The sequence below is a fragment of the Aquarana catesbeiana genome, linkage group LG10 (genome assembly GCF_042186555.1).
Source record: "Aquarana catesbeiana isolate 2022-GZ linkage group LG10, ASM4218655v1, whole genome shotgun sequence".
Lineage (NCBI taxonomy): Eukaryota > Metazoa > Chordata > Amphibia > Anura > Ranidae > Aquarana > Aquarana catesbeiana.
In genome coordinates, this window is record NC_133333.1 from 252,432,068 (window position 1) to 252,455,961 (window position 23,894).

General features: G+C 45.8%; 1 protein-coding gene across 4 annotated transcripts in view; it reads left to right on the forward strand.

The window, feature by feature from the left end:
• Positions 1-23,894, forward strand: part of PLEKHG5 (pleckstrin homology and RhoGEF domain containing G5) — a 355,104-nt gene that overhangs the window by 76,598 nt on the left and 254,612 nt on the right. The window contains exon 1 of one of the 4 annotated variants that reach the window (XM_073603640.1): positions 4,004-4,638. The exons of 1 other annotated variant lie outside the window; for it this stretch is intronic. The gene's annotated coding sequence lies outside the window, so the exon portion shown is untranslated. Of the gene's footprint in view, positions 1-4,003; positions 4,639-4,811; positions 4,946-5,036; positions 5,214-23,894 lie in introns of those variants that run through there. 2 more of the 4 variants (XM_073603641.1, XM_073603642.1) reach the window with 2 other exon arrangements.

The following is a 23,894-nucleotide window of genomic DNA, read 5'->3' on the forward strand; positions in this document are numbered from 1 at the left end:
AGTCCCCCCTTATATCAGGGTCCCCACCAGAGTCCCCCGTACATCATTGTCCCCATCAGAGTCCCCCCATACATCAGGGTCTCCATCAGAGTCCCCCGTACATCATTGTCCCCATCAGAGTGCCCCCTTATATCAGGGTCCCCATCAGAGTCCCCCATACATCAGTGTCCCCATCAGAGTCCCCCCGTACATCAATGTCCCCACCAGAGTCCCCCCATACATCAGAGTCCCCATCAGAGTCCCCCCTGCGCCTGCTGAATGGTCAGGCAATCTTTTAGGACCTGTGATGAGTCCCAGAAGATTGCAGGGAGGGGGAAAGGAGAACTTTCCAGTGGGCGTGGATACCTGTCAACTAGCTACCCGCTCCCCGCCCCCCCCCCCAAAAAAAAAATGACATACAAAATGTAGCAGGGGGGAGGCGTGCTTAAAGCAGAACTTCCCCTTTTGGGTGGAGCTCCGCTTTAAAGAGTGGATTTCACATTGGAAGGAGGAGCCGGAACCAATCAGGTATCCATTGCTTTACTCAGTGTTGTCAGTCTAACATTGTGAACGTGCTTACAGGAGGGAGTACAGGGATGAGTTAATTAACCTCTTCAGCCCCGCAAGGATTTACCCCCCTTCTTGACCAGGGCTTCTTTTGCGATACGGCACTGCGTCGATTTGACTGACAATTGCGCGGTCGTGCGACGATGTACCCAAATAAAATTGACGTCCTTTTTTCCCACAAAAAGAACTTTCTTCTGGTGGTATTTGATCACCTCTGCGGTTTTTATTTTTTGCGCTATAAACAAAAAAATAGCGCCAATTTTGAAAAAAAAAAAAATTCCGCGTCAGGATCGCGCCTTCCAAAATCGCGAGAACCTCCTTGCCCCAAAAAGGAGCAGTAGCAATCGTGCATTGGGTGGACCATTCAGGCGAATGGGCCAGCCCTATGCAATGCGCAAAAATCGCACAACCAAATTGATCAAACAAACTTACAAGCTTGTTCCACCCCAAATGCCATGCGATTCTGTCACACCCTTCAAAATCGCTCGTCACCTGAAAAGGAGCAGGAGCTTCTTTTCGGGTGAATGGGCCGGCCCTATGCGACACGCAAAGTCAGGGCCAAATCGGTCATACGAAATCGCGAGCTTGTTCCCACCCCAAACGCGATGCGATTCTGTCACGCGTCAGGATCTCACCTTTTAAAAATCTTGTGAAGCTCGGCGCCTAGAACCGCAATCGGAAGTGTGAATGCAGCCTTTCGCAGGAACTTTTTTCCTAAAAAAACGCATGTGCATACATTTTTTACGTCCGTGTGAATGAAGCCTTACATGAATCGCGATTTGTGTGCGTTTAACGCAAACAGCATTGCGCATCTCTATCTCCTGTCCTTTTGCATATTACTCTTCGCCATTCTGTCGCGCCTTTCAAAATCGCATGAAGCTCGTCACCTGAAAAGAGCAGGAGCTTTTTTTTGGGCAATAAACGCGCATAGAGCAGCCCCATTCAGGTGAATCGGCCCTGCCCTATGCAACATGCAAAATAAACGCACACAAATCGCTCAAACAAAACCGCAATCGAAAGTGTGAATGCAGCCTTTCGAACTTTTTCTCCTAGAAAACGCATGTGTGTAAATTTTTTACACCCGTGTGAAAGAAGCCTTACAGGAACCGCGATTTATGTGCGTTTTAACACAAACAGCATTGCGCATCTCTATCTCCTGCCCTTTGCATATTGCTCGTCGCCATTCTGTCGCGCCTTTCAAAATCGCATGAAGCTCGTCGCCTGAACGGGAGCAGAGGCTTCTTCTTGGGCGAAAAAACACGCATGGGGCAGCCCCATTCAGGTGAACGGGCCGGCCCTACGCAATGCGCAAAATCACGCCCAGATCGGTCAAACAAAATCGCATAGCTTGTTCCACCATAAACACTTCTTTTTTTGGGTGACAAATGCGCATTCAGGTGAACAGGCCAGCCCTATATGACGCGCAAAATTGCACGCAAATCGTTCATACCAAACCGCAATGCGAAGTGTGAATGCAGCCTTTCGCAGGAACTTTTTCTCCTAGAAAACGCATGTGCGTAAATTTTTTTGAACGAAGCCTTACATGAGTCGCGATTTGGGTGCGTTTCACGCAAACAGCATTGCGCATCTCTATCTCCTGCCCTTTTTAATATTGCTCTTCGCCATTCTGTCGGGCCTTTCAATATCACGTGAAGCTTCTTTTCCGGGGGCGATAAACACACATAGGGCAGCCCCATTCAGGTGAACGGGCCAGCCCTATACGACGCACAAAACCGCACGCAAATCGCTCAAACCAAACCGCAATGCGAAGTGTGAATGCAGCCTTTCGCAGGAACTTTTTCTCCTAGAAAACGCATGTGCGTACATTTTTTTTGAACAAAGCCTTACATGAATCGCGATTTGGGTGCGTTTAAACGCAAACAGCATTGCGCATCTCTATCTCCTGCCCTTTTTACATATTGCTCTTCGCCATTCTGTCGCGCCTTTCAAAATCGCGTGCAGCTCGTCGCCTGAAAAGGAGCAGAAGCTTCTTTTCGGGGGGGGGGGGGTGATAAACACGTATAGAGCAGCCCCTATTTAGGTGAACGGGCCAGCCCTATACAACGCGCAAAACCGCATGCAAATCGCGCAAACAAAACCGCGATGCGAAGTGTGAATGCAGCCTTTCACAGGACTTTTTCTCCTAGAAAATGCATGTGTGTAATATTTTTACGCCGTGTGAACGAAGCCTTACAGGAACCGTGATTTGGGTGCGTTTAACGCAAACAGCATTGCGCATCTCTATCTCCTGCCCTTTTGCATATTGCTCTTCGCCATTCTGTCGCACCTTTTAAAATCGCGTGAAGCTCGTCGTCTGAAAAGGAGCAGGAGCTTCTTTTTTGGGTGACAAATGTGCATTCAGGTGAACGGGCCAGCCCTTTACGATGCGCAAAACTGCAATCGGAGATGTGAATGCAGCCTTTCGCAGGAACTTTTCTCCTAGAAAACGCATGTGCATAATATTTTTACGTCCGCGCGAACAAAGCCTTACAGGAACCGCGATTTGCGTGCATTTAACGCATACAGCATTGCGCATCTCTATCTCCTGCCCTTTTTAATATTGCTCTTCGCCATTCTGTCGCGCCTTTCAATATCACGTGAAGCTTCTTTTCCGGGGGCGATAAACACACATAGGGCAGCCCCATTCAGGTGAACGGGCCAGCCCTATACGACGCACAAAACCGCACGCAAATCGCTCAAACCAAACCGCAATGCGAAGTGTGAATGCAGCCTTTTGCAGGAACTTTTTCTCCTAGAAAACGCATGTGCGTACATTTTTTTGAACAAAGCCTTACATGAATCGCGATTTGGGTGCGTTTAAACGCAAACAGCATTGCGCATCTCTATCTCCTGCCCTTTTGCATATTGCTCTTCGCCATTCTGTCGCACCTTTTAAAATCGCGTGAAGCTCGTCGTCTGAAAAGGAGCAGGAGCTTCTTTTTTGGGTGACAAATGCATTCAGGTGCATTCAGGTGAACGGGCCAGCCCTATACGATGCGCAAAACCGCAATCGGAAATGTGAATGCAGCCTTTCGCAGGAACTTTTCTCCTAGAAAACGCATGTGCATAATATTTTTACGTCCGCGCAAACAGAGCCTTACAGGAACCGCGATTTGCGTGCGTTTAACGCATACAGCATTGCGCATCTCTATCTCCTGCCCTTTTGCATATTGCTCTTCGCCATTCTGTCGCGCCTTTCAGATTCGCGCGAAGCTCTTCGCCTGAAAGGGCCAGCCCTATACGACGCGCAAAACCACACGCAAATCGCTCAAACAAAACCGCAATCCGAAGTGTGAATGCAGCGTTTCGCATGAACTTTTCTCCTAGAAAACGCATGTGCGCAACAATTTGACAACATGAGTCGCGATTTGGGTGCGTTTAACGCAAACAGCGTTGCGTATCTCTATCTCCTGCCCTTTTTTGCATATTGCTCTTCTCCTTCTTCTAGGACGCCGCCTTGCGTTCTCCTCCTTCCCAGGCATCGGCGTTGAGCTGCGGAAACCTGATGCTCAGACAGGTGTTCACTGATCTCCCCCCCCCTCTGATCACCTGGGAAGGAGAAGTGTCTTGTACGAGCCCCGGAGGCTTTACGTTCCAGCAGTGCGCACATTACAGGAGGGGGGGGGGTGAGAAGGAGGAACACTCAGCTCAGTGCAGGGAGAGGGAAGAGAGGGAAGAGAGTCGCACCGCCAGCACAGGCTTATAATACAGAACAAAAGTCTCCAGGATTGCAGACCTTCTACAGAAAAAAAACACACAGGGAACTGCCTTTTTGGCTTTTGTGCTTCTAACCGGATTCCAGGAGCCGCCGCCACACCTTGTGCTGGAGCTTGTCACCGTCTACCGATCGTCCGCAGGCAATCCCTGTGGATGGGTGACTCACAAGAAAGCATCACAGCCGTATCGTCTCTGGAAACTGCTGCAGTGCTCCTGGGATCTTCAAGGTGAAACAGTTTCCTGGGAGAGGGGGGGGGGGGGGAGAATCGCCTTTTTTTTTTTTTCCTGTTGGATGCGGCGGCTTCTATTCCCCCCTCCAGCCAATGGTTGAAGGAGCTCCCAGCCTACACCGGCCTTTTCCCATCAGCCTGAAAGGTGAGTCTCCCGGATTATATAGGTCTGTAGAGTAAGACGCAAAGGCTGCTGCGGCCGGGAGGCGCTCGCGTTGTCGCGGAACGAACGGACGTGCCAGGCTGTAGAATTAACTTGGTGGGATTAAATATTCAGCAGCGCGCCGCCGACTAAATCGTCATCTTTTTATTCCTTCGCCGCCTCTAGGGGGAAGAATAATTTAGGAGGATGGACACAGGTGGTGTTATAGTACCGGTAGGATGAGAGTCGGGGGAGACCTTTGGCGGATGATCGTTTTCATCCCTTGAAGAAGAAAAGTCAATTAGTGAAGGTTGGTTTGCGTTGGTTGTGTGTGTCCACCTCTGGTGATAACATCGCGCCCGCATGTGGCAAAAGAGGATGGAAGAAGTCTGATAGGTGGCTGAAGCGATGGGGGAATTGTGATGTCATAGAGCGAAGCGCCGGGTGCTGAGGATCGATGTTCATGGTTTTGGATAGAAAATTGGCAGTTCGGTTGGTTCTGGCATCGGGGATCTCCCCGATGTGTGGTGTCAGTGTGGGGTCTGTCCGCCATTGGTGCTGAAAGGCTACCGGAGGAGGTGAGAAGGCACAATGGGGGGTATTAGTGTTGGGGTAAGCTTGTGGTAGGCTTGGCTCTTAGGGGTTAAATATTAGGGAGACATAAGTGGTGAGGGCTTACTTTAAGGGTTAGGTTTGGGTTAGGCTTGACTCTTAGGGGTTAAATGTTGGGGACAATTAAGTGGTAAGAGCTTCACCTTGGGGTTAGCTTTGTGTTAAGCTGGATCCTTAGGGGTTAAAAGTTGGGGAGAATTAAAGCATACGTACTTTAAGGGATAGGTTTGTTTTAGGCTTGACTCTCAGGGGTTAAATATAACGGGCAGGTTAAGTGGTAAGAGCTTACTTTAGAGGTTGGGGTTTTTGTTAAGCTTGGCTCTTAGGGTTAAATGTTGGGGGGTTAAGTGGTAAGAGCTTACTTTACAGGTTAGATTTGTGTTACGCTTGATCCTTAGGGGTTAAATGTTGGGGAGAATTAAGGTATAATTAATATATATATATATGTAATATAATTAAGGTATAAGTACTTACTGTAGGTGTTAGGTTTGGGTTAGGCTTGACTCTTAGGGGTTAAGTTTTGGGAGACGTTAAGTGATAAGGGCTTACTTTAAGGGTTACGTTTTTTGTTAGGCTTGTCTCTCAGGGGTTAAATATTGGGGCAGGTTAAATGGTAGCAGCTTACTTTAGGTGTTAGGTTTGTGTTAGGCTTGACTCTTATTAGGGGTTAAATGTTGGGGAGACATAAGTGGTAAGGACTTATTTTAAAGGTTAGGTTTGGGTTAGGCTTGGCTTTTAGGGGTTACATTTTGGGGGGCGTTAAGTGGTGGGGGCTTACTTTAAGGGTTAGGTTTGGGTTAGGCTTAACTCTTAGGGGTTAAATGTTGGGGAAAATTAAGTGATAAAAGCTCACTTTTGGGGTTAGCTTTGCGTTAAGCTGGATCCTTAGGGGTTAAATGTTGGGGAGAATTAAGGGATAAGTACTTACTTTAAGAGATAGGTTTGTTTTAGGCTTGACTCTCTGGGGTTAAATATTGCGGGCAGGTTAAGTGTTAAGTGCTTACTTTAGAGGTTGGGGTTTTTGTTAAGCTTGGCTCTTAGGGTTTAATGTTGGGGGGGTTAAGTGGTAAGAGCTTACTTTAGAGGTTGGGTTTGTGTTAAGCTTGATCCTTAGGGGTTAAATGTTAGGGAGACATAAGTGGTGAGGGCTTACTGTAGGTGTTAGGTTTGGGTTAGGCTTGACTCTTAGGGGTTACGTTTTGGGGGACGTTAAGTGATAAGGGCTTACTTTATCGGTTAGGTTTTTTGTTAGGCTTGTCTCTCAGGGGTTAAATATTGGAGGGAGGTTAAATGGTAACAGCTTACTTTAGGTTTTAGGTTTGTGGTAGGCTTGACTCTTAGGGGTTAAATGTTGGGGAGAATTAAGGGGTAAGAGCTTACTTTAGGGGGTAACTTCGGGTTGAGCTTGACTCTTGGAGGTTAAATGTTGCATGCAGGTTAAGTGGTAAGAACTTACTTTAGGGGTTGGGTTTTTGTTAGGCATGGCTCTTAGGGATTAAATGTTGGGGGGGGGGGGGCTTACTTTAAGGGTAGGTTTGTGGACTCCAGGGAAAATTAAGTGCTAAGGACTTGCTTTAAGGGTTAGGTTTGGGTTAGGGTTGACTCTTAGGGTTAAATTTTGGGGGACGTTAAGTGGTGAGGGCTTACTTTAAGGGTTAGGTTTGGGTTAGGGTTGACTCTTAGGGGTTAAATGTTGGGGAAAATTAGGTGATAAAAGCTCACTTTAGGGGTCAGCTTTGTGTTAAGCTGGATCCTTAGGGGTTAAATGTTGGGGAGAATTAAGGGGTAAGTACTTACTTTAAGAGATAGGTTTGTTAGGGGTTATGTTTTGGGGGACATTAAGTGATAAGGGCTTACTTTAAGGGTTAGGTTTTTCTGTTAGGCTTGGCTCTCAGGGGTTAAATATTGGGGGAGGTTAAATGGTAACAGCTGACTTTAGGTTTTAGGTTTGTGGTAGGCTTGACTTTTAGGGGTTAAAAGTTGGGGAGAATTTACTTTAGGGGTTGGGTTTTTGTTAGGCATTGCTCTTAGGGATTAAATGTTGGAGGGGGTTTAGGGCTTACTTTAAGGGTAGGTTTGTGGACTCCGGGGAAAATTAAGTGGTGAGGACTTACTTTAAGGGTTAGGTTTGGGTTAGGCTTGACTTTTAGGGGTTAAATGTTGGGGAGAATTAGGTGGTAAGGACTTACTTTAAGGGTTAGGTTTGGGTTAGGCTTGACTCTTAGGGGTTAAATGTTGGGGAGAATTAGGTGGTAAGAACTTACTTTAAGGGTTAGGTTTGGGTTAGGCTTGACTTTTAGGGGTTAAATGTTGGGGAGAATTAGGTGGTAAGAACTTACTTTAAGGGTTAGGTTTGGGTTAGGCTTGACTCTTAGGGGTTAAATGTTGGGGGATGTTAATTGGAGAGGGTTTACTTTAAGGGTCAGCTTTGTGTTAGACTTGGCTGTTCGGGGTTAAATGTTGCAAGCAGGTGAAGTGGTAAGGGTCTTACTTTAAGGGTTAGGTTTGCGTTAGGAATGGCTCTTAGGGGTTACGTGTTAGCGGGAGGTCGAGTGACTTATGCCTCGTACACACAATGAGATTATCGGATGATTGATCGTCTGTTTTTTTTTTTTCTTTGCATGCTAATCTCATATGAAAAATAATAGAGGTTACTGTAGTTATGTAAATTCTCGCAGAAGACAATTTCGGAAGCGATGTCATGTATTGTATTGTATTGTATTTTCGGATGACAACGGTGCCGATTAAATGAAAATTGTGTGATCTGGTATCGTACGAAAATTTTTTTTCGTATTTGTCCCTCGGTATATTTTCACATGAATTGCTGCGATTGGCTCTGGAAAGCTGTGTACTAACGATCAGATTATCGTACGATCGTTTCCAAATTTGTATTTTTCGTGTGCGATTTTCTGATCGTGTGTACGGGGCCATAAGAACTTACTTTAGGGGGTTAGGTTTTTGTAAGGCTTTGCTCTTAGGGGTTAAATGTTGAAGGGAGGGAAGAGGTTAAGTGATCAGGTGCTTACTTTAAGGGTTCGATTTTTGTTATGCTTGATTCTTATGAGTAAAATATTAGGGAGGATTACGGGGTAAAGACTCGCTTTAAGAGTTAAGCCTGTGTTAGGAATGGATTTTAGGGGTTAAATGTTGGGGATGGGGGTAAAGTGACTTATTTTACAGGTTAGATTTGTGTTAGGCTTGGCTCTTGGGATTACATTTTGGGGGAGGTTAAATGGTAAGAACTTACTTTAGGGGTTCGATTTTTGTAAGGCTTGGCTCTTAGGGGTCAGATGTTGGGGGTGGGGCTAGGTGATCAGGTGCTTAATTTAAGGGTTACATTTTTGTTATGCTTGGCTCTTAGGGGTTAAATGTTGGGGGGGGGGGGTTAGGTGATTAGGTGTTTACTGTAAGGGTTAGATTTGTGTTAGGCTTGTCTCTTGGGATTACATTTTGGGGGAGGTTAAAAGCTTACTTTAAGGGTTAGATTTTTTTAAGGCTTGGCTCTTAGGGGTTAACTGTTGGGGGAGGGGGGGTAAAGTGTTAAGGACTTATTTTACAGGTTAGATTGTTTTAAGGCTTGGCTCTTAGGGGTTAAACGTTGGGGGAGGGGGGGTGTTAAGTGGTGAAGTGTGTACTGTAAGTGTTAGATTTGTGTTAGACTTGATCCTTACAGATAAAATATTAGGAAGAATTACGGGGTTAGGACTTGATTTAAGGGTTAGGTTTGTGTTAAGCTTGTCTCTTCGGGGGTTAAATGTTAAGAACTTACTTTAGGGGGAGATTTTTGTAAGGCTTGGCTCTTAGGGGTTAATGATGGGGGTGGGGGGGTTGGGTGATCTGATGTGTACTGTAGGGGGGGGTAGGTTTGTGTTCGGCTTGACTCTTAGGGGTTACATTTTGGGGAAGGTCAAGGGGGTTCGGTATTTGTAAGGCAAGGCTCTTAGGGGTTTAATGTTGGGGGAGGGGGGTTAAATGGTAAGGTGTTTACTGCAAGGGTAAGATTTGTGTTAGACTTGATTCTTAGGGGTTAAATGTTTGGGGGGAGGGAGGGGTAAAGGCTTATATTACGGGTTGGGTTTGTGTAAGGTTTGGCTCTTAGGGGTTAATCATTATGGGGGGTCGAGTGGCTTATTTTAAGGGTTAGGTTTTTGTTAGGCATGGCTTTTACTAGTAAATGTTGAGGGGGGGTGAAGTGTTAGGGTTGGGGTATTGTAGGGGTTACCCATCTGGGCAGGGGAGGGTTAAAGCAAAGGAAAAACTCTTATTCTTGTTTTGGAGGTTCTGGAAAGGCTGTGAGGTGGAAATCTGTGCCCCCCCTAAGAGGTCTATAGGGGGTCATTGTCATTGGGGCAGAAAGTGTAAGGAAAACCTGACAGAGATTCTAACCCCCTTCCCATTCAATTCAATTCTAAGAAAGTCTGCTTTGGAGATTTGTTTCCATTTTGGATAGGGTAGGGAAGGGTTAGAACCTTTGTCTTTTTTTTTTTTGGAGTAGGGACTGGGTGGTGCAAGAAGGCAACAAGCCAACATGTTTCAGGATTTCAGAGGTTCTCCTTTCATCAGGGTTTGGTAGTGTTGTGCGGTCTGTTATGTCATAAAAGTCCAGCCTGGTTCGGGGGGTTCAAAAGGTCCCCCCTTCATGCTTGGTACTGTTGAACTTGCTCCTATGTCATAATTATCCAACGTGTTTTGGTGTTCAAAAGGTTGTTCTTCCTCAGGGCTTTGTAGTACTGTTCAGTCTGTTATGTAATGTTTTTAAAAATGCAACGTATTTCAGGGTTCAGAGCCCCCCCCCCCCTTCATCAAGGTACTTAGTACTACTGTACATTCGCCATGGAAATAAGTCAGTGCGTTTTGGGGGTTCAAGCGATTCCTCTTTATCGGGGCTTGGTTCTTTCTGTACAATCTCTTTTGTTATAAAAAGTCAATGTGTTTCAGGGTTCAGAGGGTCCCCCTTCATCAGGACTTGGAAATGTTGAACAGATTTTTATATCAAAAAAATGTATCAGGGGTTCAAAAAGGGCGGTCTTCCCCAAGGCTGGGTACTGCTGTACATTCTCTTCTGTAATAAGTCAATTTGTTTTGGGGTTCCAAGGATTCTCCTTTATCAAGGCTTGGTTTCAGCTGTACAATCTTTTATGTCAAAAAAAGTCAACATGTTTCGGGGTTCAAAGGGTCCCCCTTCATCAGCGCTTGGTACTGCTGTACATTCTCTTATGTAATAAGTAAAGGGGTTTTGGGGTTCAAAGGGTTCCTCTTTATCTGGGCTTGATTTCTTCTGTACAATCTCTTATGTCATGAAAAGTCAACATGTTTCGGGGGTTCAAAGGGTCCCCCTTCATTAGGGCTTGGAACTGCCGTGCAATCTCTTGCGTCATACAAAACCAGCGTGTTTTGGGGTTCAAAGGGTCCCCCTTTTTTAAGGGAACAAAGTGTGTACAGACTGATACAATTTGAGGGATCTCTGGGGGTAATTCGTGTCCCACTGGGGAGATTTCCTTTCACTTCCAGTCCTGCAGACACATCACAAATGAGAAGAAATCTCTCCAAAGTGACGGAAATCCCATCGTCACCAGAACTAGTGTCCCCAGAGGAAAGATTTCTGCTCTATTCCTTTTCTGGTGACAACTCAAAGTATTGGCTCCTCCCTCACTTCCTGTCCTCTTGCCAATGGTCCCCAGCAGGGTACACTTTGGGTATTAGGAGGTTGTGTCGGTGTACATTTTCTTTCTCCGTCATACTTAAGGCAGCTCTGGTTTTGGGGTTGAGTCACGGCAGTTTTTATCATGTTACCTCCCACAGCATGAAAAGAAAAATGTATTCAAATATTTCCAATCTGAATCTTGAAGAACTCGGGAATTCCAAGTAGTGACTCTGCGACTTAATCCCGAATCTCCTCGTGTTTTCTATGACTGCTGATGGCTTGTAATAGTTATTGGACTCTTTATTGCCAACAGCAACAGGCGCTTCCTCGCCGTGCCCACCGGCGCTCAGAGAGTGGTACAGGTCTGCTGGGTACTACTTTTCTGTAAAAAATCTGCCTGTGTGTGTTATAGAGGTATTTATTATATAGAGGTCTGCTGTCCTCCCTTCATTATTGTCTTGGTGCCATTGGACGACTTCAACAGGGATGGTGGGAACCCCTCATAATGGGCACATCAGGTGTACAGACCCGGGAACTCAGCACAGGGATGGTGAGAACCCCTCATAATGGGCACAGCGGGTGTACAGACCCAGGAACTCAGCACAGGGATGGTGGGAACTCCTCATAATGGGCAAAGCGGGTGTACAGACCCAGGAACTCAGCACAGGGATGGTGGGAACTCCTCATAATGGGCACAGCGGGTATACAGACCCGGAAACTCAGCACAGGGATGGTGGGAGCTCCTCATAATGGGCACATCAGGTGTACAGACCCGGGAACTCAGCACAGGGATGGTGGGAACCCCTCATAATGGGCACAGCGGGTGTACAGACCCAGGAACTCAGCACAGGGATGGTGGGAACTCCTCATAATGGGCACAGCGGGTGTACAGACCCAGGAACTCAGCACAGGGATGGTGGGAACTCCTCATAATGGGCACAGCGGGTATACAGACCCGGAACCCAGCACAGGGATGGTGGGAACTCCTCATAATGGGCACAGCTGGTATACAGACCCAGGAACTCAGCACAGGGATGGTGGGAACTCCTCATAATGGGCACAGCGGGTATACAGACCCGGAAACTCAGCACAGGGATGGTGGGAACTCCTCATAATGGGCACAGCGGGTGTACAGACCCGGGAACTCAGCACAGGGATGGTGAGAACCCCTCATAATGGGCACAGCGGGTATACAGACCCAGGAACTCAGCACAGGGATGATGGGAACCCCTCATAATGGGCACAGCGGGTGTACAGACCCGGGAACTCAGCACAGGGATGGTGGGAACCCCTCATAATGGGCACAGCGGGTGTACAGACCCGGGAACTCAGCACAGGGATGGTGGGAACCCCTCATAATGGGCACAGCGGGTGTACAGACCCGGGAACTCAGCACAGGAATGGTGGGAACCCCTCATAATGGGCACAGCAGGTGTACAGACCCGGGAACTCAGCACAGGGATGGTGGGAACCCCTCATAATGGGCACAGCGGGTGTACAGACCCGGGAACTCAGCACAGGGATGGTGGGAACCCCTCATAATGGGCACAGCAGGTGTACAGACCCGGGAACTCAGCACAGGGATGGTGGGAACCCCTCATAATGGGCACAGCGGGTGTACAGACCCGGGAACTCAGCACAGGGATGGTGGGAACCCCTCATAATGGGCACAGCGGGTGTACAGACCCGGGAACTCAGCACAGGGATGATGGGAACCCCTCATAATGGGCACATCAGGTGTACAGACCCGGGAACTCAGCACAGGGATGATGGGAACCCCTCATAATGGGCACATCAGGTGTACAGACCCGGGAACTCAGCACAGGGATGGGGGGAACCCCTCATAATGGGCACAGAAGGTCCCCCTGAGATAAGTAGAACTGTTAGCTTTGGGTGAAGTGACTCTTCAAGCTGTCATATACAGAAGTACTATACTGTTCTATTCTTCTGAAATATTATCTAAAAATGGTCACAGGTAGTGAAAAGGGGGTGAGCGTTTAATCCTACATTGGGGGGGGGATTTTTTTGTTAAAAATTTAATTAGAAAATGTTATACAGGCCGACTCTTCCCAATGATCACAACTGTCAGACTTTCCCCGGGAGATGAGGGACAGCGATGAGTTCTGGTCATTGAGCCAGGCATAGAGCGACAATAATGCGATGAGGCGGCTCTGGGTCCGGATTGAGCCAGGCATAGAGCGACAATAATGCGATGAGGCCGCTCTGGGTCCGGATTGAGCCAGGCATAGAGCGACAATAATGCGATGAGGCCGCTCTGGGTCCGGATTGAGCCAGGCATAGAGCGACAATAATGCGATGAGGCGGCTCTGGGTCCGGATTGAGCCAGGCATAGAGCGACAATAATGCGATGAGGCCGCTCTGGGTCCGGATTGAGCCAGGCATAGAGCGACAATAATGCGATGAGGCCGCTCTGGGTCTGGATTGAGCCAGGCATAGAGCGACAATAATGCGATGAGGCCGCCCTGGGTCCGGATTGAGCCAGGCATAGAGCGACAATAATGCGATGAGGCCGCTCTGGGTCCGGATTGAGCCAGGCATAGAGCGACAATAATGCGATGAGGCCGCTCTGGGCCCGGATTGAGCCAGGCATAGAGCGACAATAATGCGATGAGGCGGCTCTGGGTCCGGATTGAGCCAGGCATAGAGCGACAATAATGCGATGAGGCGGCTCTGGGTCCGGATTGAGCCAGGCATAGAGCGACAATAATGCGATGAGGCCGCTCTGGGTCCGGATTGAGCCAGGCATGGAGCGACAATAATGCGATGAGGCCGCTCTGGGTCCAGATTGAGCCAAGCATGGAGCGACAATAATGCGATGAGGCCGCTCTGCGCCCGGATTGAGCCAGGCATGGAGCGACAATAATGCAATGAGGCCGCTCTGGGTCCAGATTGAGCCAGGCATAGAGCGACAATAATGCGATGAGGCCGCTCTGGGTCCGGATTGAGCCAGGCATGGAGCGACAATAATGCGATGAGGCCGCTCTGGGTCCGGATTGAGCCAGGCATGGAGCGACAATAATGCGATGAGGCCGCTCTGGGTCCGGATTGAGCCAGGCATGGAGCGACAATAATGCGATGAGGCCGCTCTGGGTCCGGATTGAGCCAGGCATAGAGCGACAATAATGCGATGAGCCCGCTCTGGGTCAACAGACGGTAGATCCTGCGGTTACATCATCCAAGTTTTAGATTCTCAGTATTGCACCCGGGACAGGAGGGGTGGACAGGAGGGGCGGCTGCCCTGGGCACTGTGGTATTATGTGAGGTGGGGGAGAGAGGATTTGTGTTGGAAGGGGAAATTGGGGGGGGGGGGAGTATTGTTCTAGGAGGGGGAATTTAGGGGGTGCTAAGAATGGTGGTTTATGGAGATTTGTGTCAGGAGGGGGGGTGGTAGGAAGAAGATTTGTGCTAGGAGAGGGATTTGGGGGATTTGTGCAGGGAGGGGGTGGATTTAGAGTGAGGGGGGGTGTATACTAGGAGGGTAATTTTTTGGGGTAGAGGATTTGTGCTAAGAGGGGTGATTTTTGTGGGTGGGCTAGGGGGATTGTGGGGGATGAGGGGGTAGAATTGTGATGGGATGGGGGATTTCAGCAGAGGGGTGGATTTGTACTGGGAGGAGGGGGAATTTATGCTTTGCACCCTCCCACCCTCCTAGTTAGACTTTACTAACCAAGGGCCCGTTCACACCTATGCGTCCCCGCAGCTCCTGGTGTTAGCACGCTGTTTATACAGACAAAAGTGCAACAACCATTTTCATATATTTTACTGTATTAATTTTTTCTGCCACTAGGTGGTTGTGTTGGCTGAAATGCTTTCATAATGTAATGTTCTTTGTAGTGGAACTACATGATTATGATCTCATTTCCTTTCTGTGCTCATGTTGTTTCCAATAAAACAAGAAGGACTAAGCCATGTGTTCAGCACGTCCTTGACTGGTGAGGGTCCTATCTGCAGCAGCAGCTTTCCAACAGACAGCATTGCACTATCAATGGCACCTCAATGCACTAAAGAGGGGGTCTCCAAATGTTCTACACAAAGGGCCAGATTCCTGTCCTTCAGACTTTCCGGGGGCCGCACTGTGGCCATTGTTAGTAGAAAATGTTTTGGTATCAATGAGAGTGAACAATGCTTCATCATTGGTATGAGTGGGAGGAATATTGCCAATTGTTGGTATTGGTGGAATGAATAGTGCCCCGTCATTGGTGTCAGTGGAAGGAATAGTGCCCCATTGTTGGTGTCAGGGGGAGAGAAGTAATGCCCCATTGTTAGTGTCAGGTGTCAACGCATATGTGCAGGGGCAAAAGGGGTGGGCTTTAACACCCACACGCTGCACATGTGCGTCGCCAGGCGGTCGATGTTTATGTGCTGACAGCACGCTCGCTGCACGCTCTCAGCATAAAGTCCAAGCTGTTAAGGGCCGCACTCAGTCTTGGCTAAAGATCGGCGGCCAGTAGGACCGGTTTCTGATCATGTGACCACTATGATCCTTCCCGTCCCCTCGCTGATCCTTCCTGTCCCCCCCCGGGCGTTCAGAACTATTTAAAGGGACACCAAGGTGGGCCGGAAGGAGTTAAATTACTCCAGAGAGTTTTATAAGCTCCTTTCAACTGTCCTGAACCTGTTCTTGTACAAAAACAAAAACAACAAAAAAGAAAACCTCATTATTTGTTTTACTTTTTTTTTTTTTTTTATAAAAATAAAAAACAAATAGGAAAAAAAAACAACAAATAACAACCAAACAGAAAAAAAAAAAACAAGCATAAAAAAACATAAATAACATGAAATTACACAAAATAAATTACCCAATTACCAACCTTACAAATTACTACTTGCTGAAACTGGTCGTTTCTGCCATAAACTCTTTTCACTCGTCCCTAGTTTGTAAGGATCGTAACTCACCTTGCATGGCGTTGCTGCGCTGCAGTGAAATCAGAAAAAAAAAAAAAAATAATCCTCATTTTACTGAACTGGGGTTGGTGGACGGAGACACAGTATATGAATAATATTATAATAATAATATTATAAAAATATAAGAATAACAATCTAACAATAATATATAATAAAAATGGTAACAATAAATATAAAATATAATAATGTGACAATAATGTATGATACTATTATTATTATATATAAAAATATAATAATAACAATCTAAATATAATAATAGTAATATATAAAATCATAATAATGTAACAATATATAATATAAAATAATAATAATATATAAATATATTAACAACATTATAGTTATACATGATTTATATAGCTTTGTGCAGACAGTACAGTTACAATGCAATAGGACTCAGAGTGCCCTGCTCATTATTATTATTTAACGTACTTATATAGCGCCGTCCATTTACACAGCACTTTAAATATACATTGTACATTCACATCGGTCCCTACCCTCAAGGAGCTTACAATCTGAGGCCCGATTCACGCTAATGTGTTTTTTGATGCATTTTGCATTTTGCAGAAATGCAGGGAAATATTTTAACATGGGTTCCTATGGAACATTTTCACATCAACGCATTTTTGTGCCTCTGCTGTTTTTGGAAAGGGTCGTGGACTTTTTTCCCGCAAAATGCAGCGTTTGTATGATGGCATGGTGGGTCCGTGACGTCACAAGGGGGCGTGACCTCCGCATGACGTAATCTGATTGCCACGCCCCCATCGTTATTTAAGAAATGCAGGACATCGGCGCAGACAGATCAGCGGGACGCAGCATTGAAGGAGGGTTGTCGGCGGGAGCGGCGGCAGAGGAAGAAGAACACCGGACAAAGAGCGGAAGAAGAAGACAAAAGAAGAGCGGAAGATGAAGACAGAAGAAGAGCGGAAGAAGTAGACAGAAGAAGAGCGGAAGAAGAAGACAGAAGAAGAGTGGAAGAGGACAGAAGAAGAGCGGAAGAAGAAGACAGAAGAAGAAGACAGAAGAAGAGCGGAAGAAGAAGACAGAAGAAGAGCGGAAGAAGAAGACAGAAGAAGAAGACAGAAGAAGAGCGGAAGAAGAAGACAGAAGAAGAGCGGAAGAAGAAGACAGAAGAAGAGCGGAAGAAGAAGACAGAAAAAGAGAGGAAGAAGAAGACAGAAGAAGAGCGGAAGAAGAAGACAGAAGAAGAGCGGAAGAAGAAGAGAGGAAGAAGAAGACAGAAGAAGAGAGGAAGAAGAAGACAGAAGAAGAGAGGAAGAAGAAGATAGAAGAAGAGAGGAAGAAGAAGACAGAAGAAGAGAGGAAGAAGAAGACAGAAGAAGAGCGGAAGAAGAAGACAGAAGAAGAGCGGAAGAAGAAGACAGAAAAAGAGAGGAAGAAGAAGACAGAAGAAGAGCGGAAGAAGAAGACAGAAGAAGAGCGGAAGAAGAAGAGAGGAAGAAGAAGACAGAAGAAGAGAGGAAGAAGAAGACAGAAGAAGAGAGGAAGAAGAAGATAGAAGAAGAGCAGAAGAAGAAGACAGAAGATAAGTGGAAGAAGAAGACAGAAAAAGAGAGGAAGAAGAAGACAGAAGAAGAGCGGAAGAAGAAGACAGAAGAAGAGCGGAAGAAGAAGAGAGGAAGAAGAAGACAGAAGAAGAGAGGAAGAAGAAGACAGAAGAAGAGAGGAAGAAGAAGATAGAAGAAGAGCAGAAGAAGAAGACAGAAGATAAGTGGAAGAAGAAGACAGAAAAAGAGCGGAAGAAGAAGACAGAAGAAGAGCGGAAGAAGAAGACAGAAGAAGAGTGGAAGAAGAAGACAGAAGAAGAGCGGAAGAAGAAGACAGAAGAAGAGAGGAAGAAGAAGACAGAAGAAGAGAGGAAGAAGAAGACAAGAAGAGCGGAAGAAGAAGACAGAAGAAAAGCGGAAGAAGAAGACAGAAGAAGAGCGGAAGAAGAAGACAGAAGACAGAAGAAGAGCGGAAGAAGAAGCAGGGGGAAAAGGAGAAGACCGGAGGATGAAGATGCGGGAGAGAAGATGGAGGAAGACCGGAGGAAGAAGTGGAGAAGAAGAAGATTTTTAATAAAAGACTTGTCAAAAACTGTCTACTGTATTTTTTAACACTACACTACTTTTTTTGGTGAATGGGTAGGAGTACAATGTACCCCATACTCATTCACATAAGGGGGGGGGAGGGCGGGATCTGGGGACCCCCTCGTTAAAGGGGGCTTCCAGATTCCGATAAGCCCCCGCCCGCAGACCCCGACAACCACCGGGCAAGGGTTGTCGGGAAGAGGCCCTTGTCCCCATCAACATGGGGGCAAGGTGCTTTGTGGTGGGGGGGCCAAGCCCGCCCTGCCCCAAAGCACCCACCCCCCCATGTTGAGGAGGAACATTGAGCGGGAAGCCAGCTGACAGCTCGGTTGTTAAGGACGTGGCGGCCAGCTTCCCGGCCCCCTCCTTAGCAACCAGCTATATACAGTTTTAAAAAAAAAGCAAATCGCGGCAAAAACGTGGTAAAAATGTGTGTCCAAAAATGCGGCAAGTACCGCTAAAAGCACTGCAGAAATTCTCAAAAAGCAACATGCATAGATGTGAATCGAGCCTAAGGTCCCTAACACACATTTATTTAATAGGGTCAATTTAGACAAAAGGCATTTAACCAACCAGCATATCTTTGGAGTGTGGGAGGAAACCGGAGTACCCGGAGGAAACCAAGGCAGGCACAGGGAGAACATGCAAACTCCAGACAGGTAGTGCTGTAGTTGGGATTTGTACCAGTGACCCTTGTTACTGCTAGGTGAGAGTGCTACCCACTACACCACTGTGCCACCAGAGCCTACAGTTTAATTTTATTATTATATAAAATATAATAAGAACAATACAGCAATGACATATAATATAAAAATATAATAATAATAATGTAACAATATATAATATAAATATATAATAATAATATACCGTATATAAATAATATAATAACAATGTAAAAAAATATATAATATTAAAATAAAATAACAATGTAAAACTAATATATAATATAATAATATAATAACAATGATAATATAAAAATAATAAGAATAATAATAATATAACACAATATAATATAAATATATAATAACATATAAAAAAGAAAAAAAAATAATAGAATAAAATAGAATAACAGTGATACTGATGTATCCACTTGTCCTCTTCATAGCCCCTCCTTTCTATAACATAAATATACATTGTCCTGAACACTGGAAGTGGAAACCAGGAGGATGTTGGGCACATAAAGGTGTCTTTTGTTCTGTAGATTGTATGGCTTCTGTTACGTTCGCTGTTGTTCCCGTCCAGTGTTGGAGGATCGGCCTAATATTTGCATTACATTATAAAGTGACAGTAAAGCGTGACGTTTGCCGTTCTCACTGATGTCTTTTTCATGCCCCATTAGCTGCTGGAGCAGACTTCACACGAGATGGTAAAACATAATTACACAAAAGTCACACATTAAGTGATATCTGTCGCGTGTGAGGCCGGATCCCCTCGCTGTATAGAAATCCCGGTCACTGCACAGTTCACAGCGACATCCCAGAGTAATCAGCAGTGGAAAAATCTGGGGGTTTGGTATCTTTTAGTTAAATGTTTGCAGAATATTTTCTATCTGTTCTTCTGTTCATCCTGTCCCATACCTCCCAACTTTTTGAGATGGGAATGAGGGACACCTATCAGCAAAAGTATGCAGACATAGGACACACCCCTTGCCACGCCCCCTTAAAGGAGAATTTACACAAAAAAACAAGATTGGTTAAACCCACAAGTGATTTTTTTACCACTAATATTCCTTTATATTGGCTTTTGGAATTTACAAATACAGCAATTTAAAAATCAGATGAAAGGTTTAGTGCTGACACAGGCAGAGGCTTTATCCCCTCCCCCAACATGCATACCGTATTGTAACATTTTAGCCAAAGCACTCAGATCTTTCTACAAATAAAACATTGTATTCTTCAAACTCTGATAAATCTTCATGTGAAATAAATAAATATCCAGGAAATTGCGCTTTCCATGCAGCTCACAGGTGGGATTTGGTCACATGACTCTCTGCCAGGATACCCACCCCCGTCGACATTTGATCACATGACCAGTCTCTCTGTTCTTTATATGTACATTTGTACTGTATGTAGTGTATCGATCGGTGTTTGTAGTTGTCCGCCTCCATTTATATCAGAGCATTTCGATAACGTGGTTTATGTGTGTGTGGGAGTATTTATTACCCGTGTGGTGGCAGATGAACATATGGCTCCGGAAATCTGCAGAGTTTGCTGTAGATGTGGAAGTGGTGAAAGTGCCCGACATTTCCTGACATGTTCTGTGTGATGTGCCAACGCCGCCACCCCCGAAATCCCTAATACAAGTCTCATCTCTATCTATCTATCTATCTATCTATCTATCTATCTATCTATCTATCTATCTATCTATCTATCTATCTATCTATCTATCTGTCTATCTAAAAAATTGATATATCTGCGCTCGGTTAAAGAATCAGCAGCTGAACACTATAACCCAGATATTGGGCATGAAAAATTAGTGCAAAAATAAAGAGTGCAGCACTAAAACTAAACTGTAAACTTAGATGACACAATGCCTGATATGCAGATATAAAAAATAAAAAAAAAACAAATCCAGAAGAAGAAAGTGAGAATTTCTCAGTCACATGAACTTTGTCACTTTATATTGCACAATTTGCACATTTGTTTATTGCACGTCTGAATCCTACAGTATATAATATGCCATATTGTATGATGTTAGTTGTCAGCTGCTTTTAATAATTTCAGTATTTTTCAAATTTTGCATATTAGCTACAGAGATATTGCATACTAATTATTGCACTTTATTTATCACATGCTGGTAGGCATTGTGTCATCTAAGTTTACAGTTTAATTTTAGCGCTGCACTCTTTATATTTGCATCTATCTAATCTATCTATCTATCTATCTATCTATCTATCTATCTATCTATCTATCTATCTATCTATCTATCTATCTCTCATCAGTCTTTTGCTGGCCGAATTTCCGATCGTGTGTACGGGACACAACAGTTAACTACACTTGCCTCTCCATTCTTCCTCTCTTCTCCCCTCTCCCTTCTTCCTCTCTTCTCTCCTCTATTTTCTTCATCTTTCTTCTTCCTCTTCTCTCCCTTCTTCCTCTCTTCTCCCCTCTCCCTTCTTCCTCTCTTCTCTCCTCTCCCTTCTTCCTCTCTTCTCCCCTCTCCCTTCTTCCTCTCTTCTTTCCTCTCTCTTCTCCCCTCTCTCTTCTTCTTCTCTTCTCTCCTCTCCCCTCTTCATCTCCCTTCTTCCTCTCCTCTCCCTTTTTCCTCTCTTCTCCCCTCTCCCTTCTTCATCTCCCTTCTTCCTCTCTTCTTTCCTCTCTCTTCTCCCCTCTCTCTTCTTCTTCTCTTCTCTCCTCTCCCCTCTTCATCTCCCTTCTTCCTCTCCTCTCCCTTCTTCCTCTCTTCTCCCCTCTCCCTTCTTCCTCTCTTCTCTCCTCTCCCTTCTTCCTCTCCTCTCACTTCTTCCTCTCTTCTCCCTTCTTCCTCTCTTTTCCCCTCTCTCTTCTTCCTCTCTTCTCTCCTCTCCCTTCTTCATCTCCCTTCTTCCTCTCCTCTCCCTTCTTCCTCTCTTCTCTCCTCTTTCTTCTTCCTCTCTTCTCTCCTCTCCCTTCTTCACCTCCCTTCTTCCTCTCCTCTCACTTCTTGCTCTCTTCTCCCCTCTCCCTTCTTCCTCTCCTCTCCCTTCTTCCTCTCTTCTCTCCTCTCTCTTCTTTCTCTCTTCTCTCCTCTCCCTTCTTCATCTCCCTTCTTCATCTCCTCTTTCTTCTTCCTCTTTTCACCCCTCTTTCTTCTTCCTTTCTTCTCTCCTCTCCCTTCTTCATCTTCCTTCTTCCTCTCCTCTCACTTCTTCCTCTCTTCTCCCATCTCCCTTCTTCTTCTCTTCTCCCCTCTCTCCTTCCTCTCTTCTCTCCTCTCCCTTCTTCCTCTCCTCTCACTTCTTCCTCTCTTCTCCCATCTCCCTTCTTCCTCTCTTCTCCTCTCTCCCTTCTTCCTCTCTTCTCTACTCTTCCTTCTTCATCTCCTCTCCCTTCTTCCTCTTTTCACCCCTCTTTCTTCTTCCTCTCTTCTCTCCGCTCCCTTCTTCATCTCCCTTCTTCCTCTCCTCTCCCTTCTTCCTCTCTTCACCCCTCTCTCTTCTTCCTCTCTTCTCTCCTCTCCCTTCTTCATCTCTTCACCCCTCTCTCTTCTTCATCTAATTTCTTCCTCCCTTCTCCCCTCTCCCTTCTTCCTCTCTTCCTCCTCTCTCTTCTTCCTCTCTTCTCCCCTCTCTCTTCTTTCTCTCTTTTCCCCTCTCCCTTCTTCTTCTCTTCTCCCCTCTCCCTTCTTTCTCTCTTCTCACCTCTCCCTTCTTTCTCTCTTCTCCCCTCTCCCTTCTTTCTCTCTTCTCCCCTCTCTCTTCTTCCTCTCTTCTCCCCTCTCTCTTCTTCCTCTTTTCTCCCCTCTCCCTTCTTCCTCTCCCCTCCCTTCTTCCTCTCATCTCCTCTCCCTTCTTCCTACTCTCTCCTCGCCTTTCTTTTCTTCCCCCTTTTTCCACCTCTTCTTTTCTTTCTTCTTCTCCTCTCCTCTAATCTTATTTTTCTTCTCCTCTCCTCTTCTCTCCCATCTTCCTCCCCTCTCCCTTCTTCCTATCCTCTCCTCTCCCTTCTTCCTCTCCTTTCCCTTCTTCCTCTCTTCTCCTCTCTTGTTACTCTCCTCTCCTCCTCTCCCCCTTTTTCCTCTCCTCTCCTCCCCCTTTTCCTCTCCTCTCACTTTTTCCTCTCCTCTTGTAGCCTCTCCTTTCCTCTCCTCCCCTCTCCCTTCTTCCTCTCCCTTTTTCCTCTCCTCTGCCTTTTTCCTCTTGTCTCCTCTCCTTTCCTCTCATCTCCCTTCTTTGTCTCCTCTCCTTATATTCCACTTCCTCCTCTCTTCTTCTCTCTCTTCCCCTCTCTTTTTTCCTTTTCTCCTCCCCTTCACCTTTTCTCCTCTCCTGTCCCCTGTAATCCCCTTTCTTCTTTTTTCTCTTTGTCTTCCCATTTAGCTCCTTCCTTTTTCACAAACTCATCTCCATTCTTTCATACAGTCTCCTCTTCTCTTTCTGCCTCCTCTAAGTTTCCCCATTTAGCTCTCTCATTTCCACTCTATAACACTCTTCTCCTCCATCCCTCTTCTCCCTTTTCTCTCAAGCGTTTTTAATGAATACATTCCGGGTTATATATTGTAGATGGGTCTTTTTTCTGTCAGTCTTTGGTTCAGCATTAAACATCGATATCATATAAATCCTGTACAAGGCATTTCTGAATGATTGTTTTTAATCGTCTTTCAGTCCGCAGTCGGCCATGTTTTGATATAATTGGCAATTCAATTCCAATTTCTGAACCACGTCAGCAGACTGCAGTAGAATAGGTATGTAGGTGGGATTTCCCAGAATCCTCAGCTTTCTTCTACTCTCATTGTCCTGTGCAGAGTCTGAAGATGAAGTACATATAAGCGGATGAAGGAAAATCCCCGCCACCTCCTTAGATGGGAATATGCTGAAGGTCCAGTGCAGTAAACACTTTCTAATCATCATAATGCAGTGATGATGTTAACCCCGTTATGTCTAGATTAAGTGGACGAGTCCATTGGAAAGGTTTGCTGGTCTGGGAGTTTGATCTCTAATGAGATATTTGCAAGAGTTACATATTTCATGCCTGGGATGATCATTTCTTAACAACCTTCCACATTTGCACAACAAAATGATTTTTAGCAATAATCATGAAATAAAATAATAGTATTGACCAGAAAATAAATGTAGATGGTGAAAATGTTACATTGGTGGTCGGTGGAGAAGGGCCCCTCTACATTGGTGGTTAGTGCTGAAGTACTCCCTTTACATTAGTAGTCGGTGATGACGTGCCTCCTAACACTGGTGATCAGTGGAGAAGTGTCCCCTACATTGGTGGCCTGTACCGACCCCCCCCCCCCCCCACATTGGAGGTGATTGGAGAGGTGTCCCCTTACATTGGTGG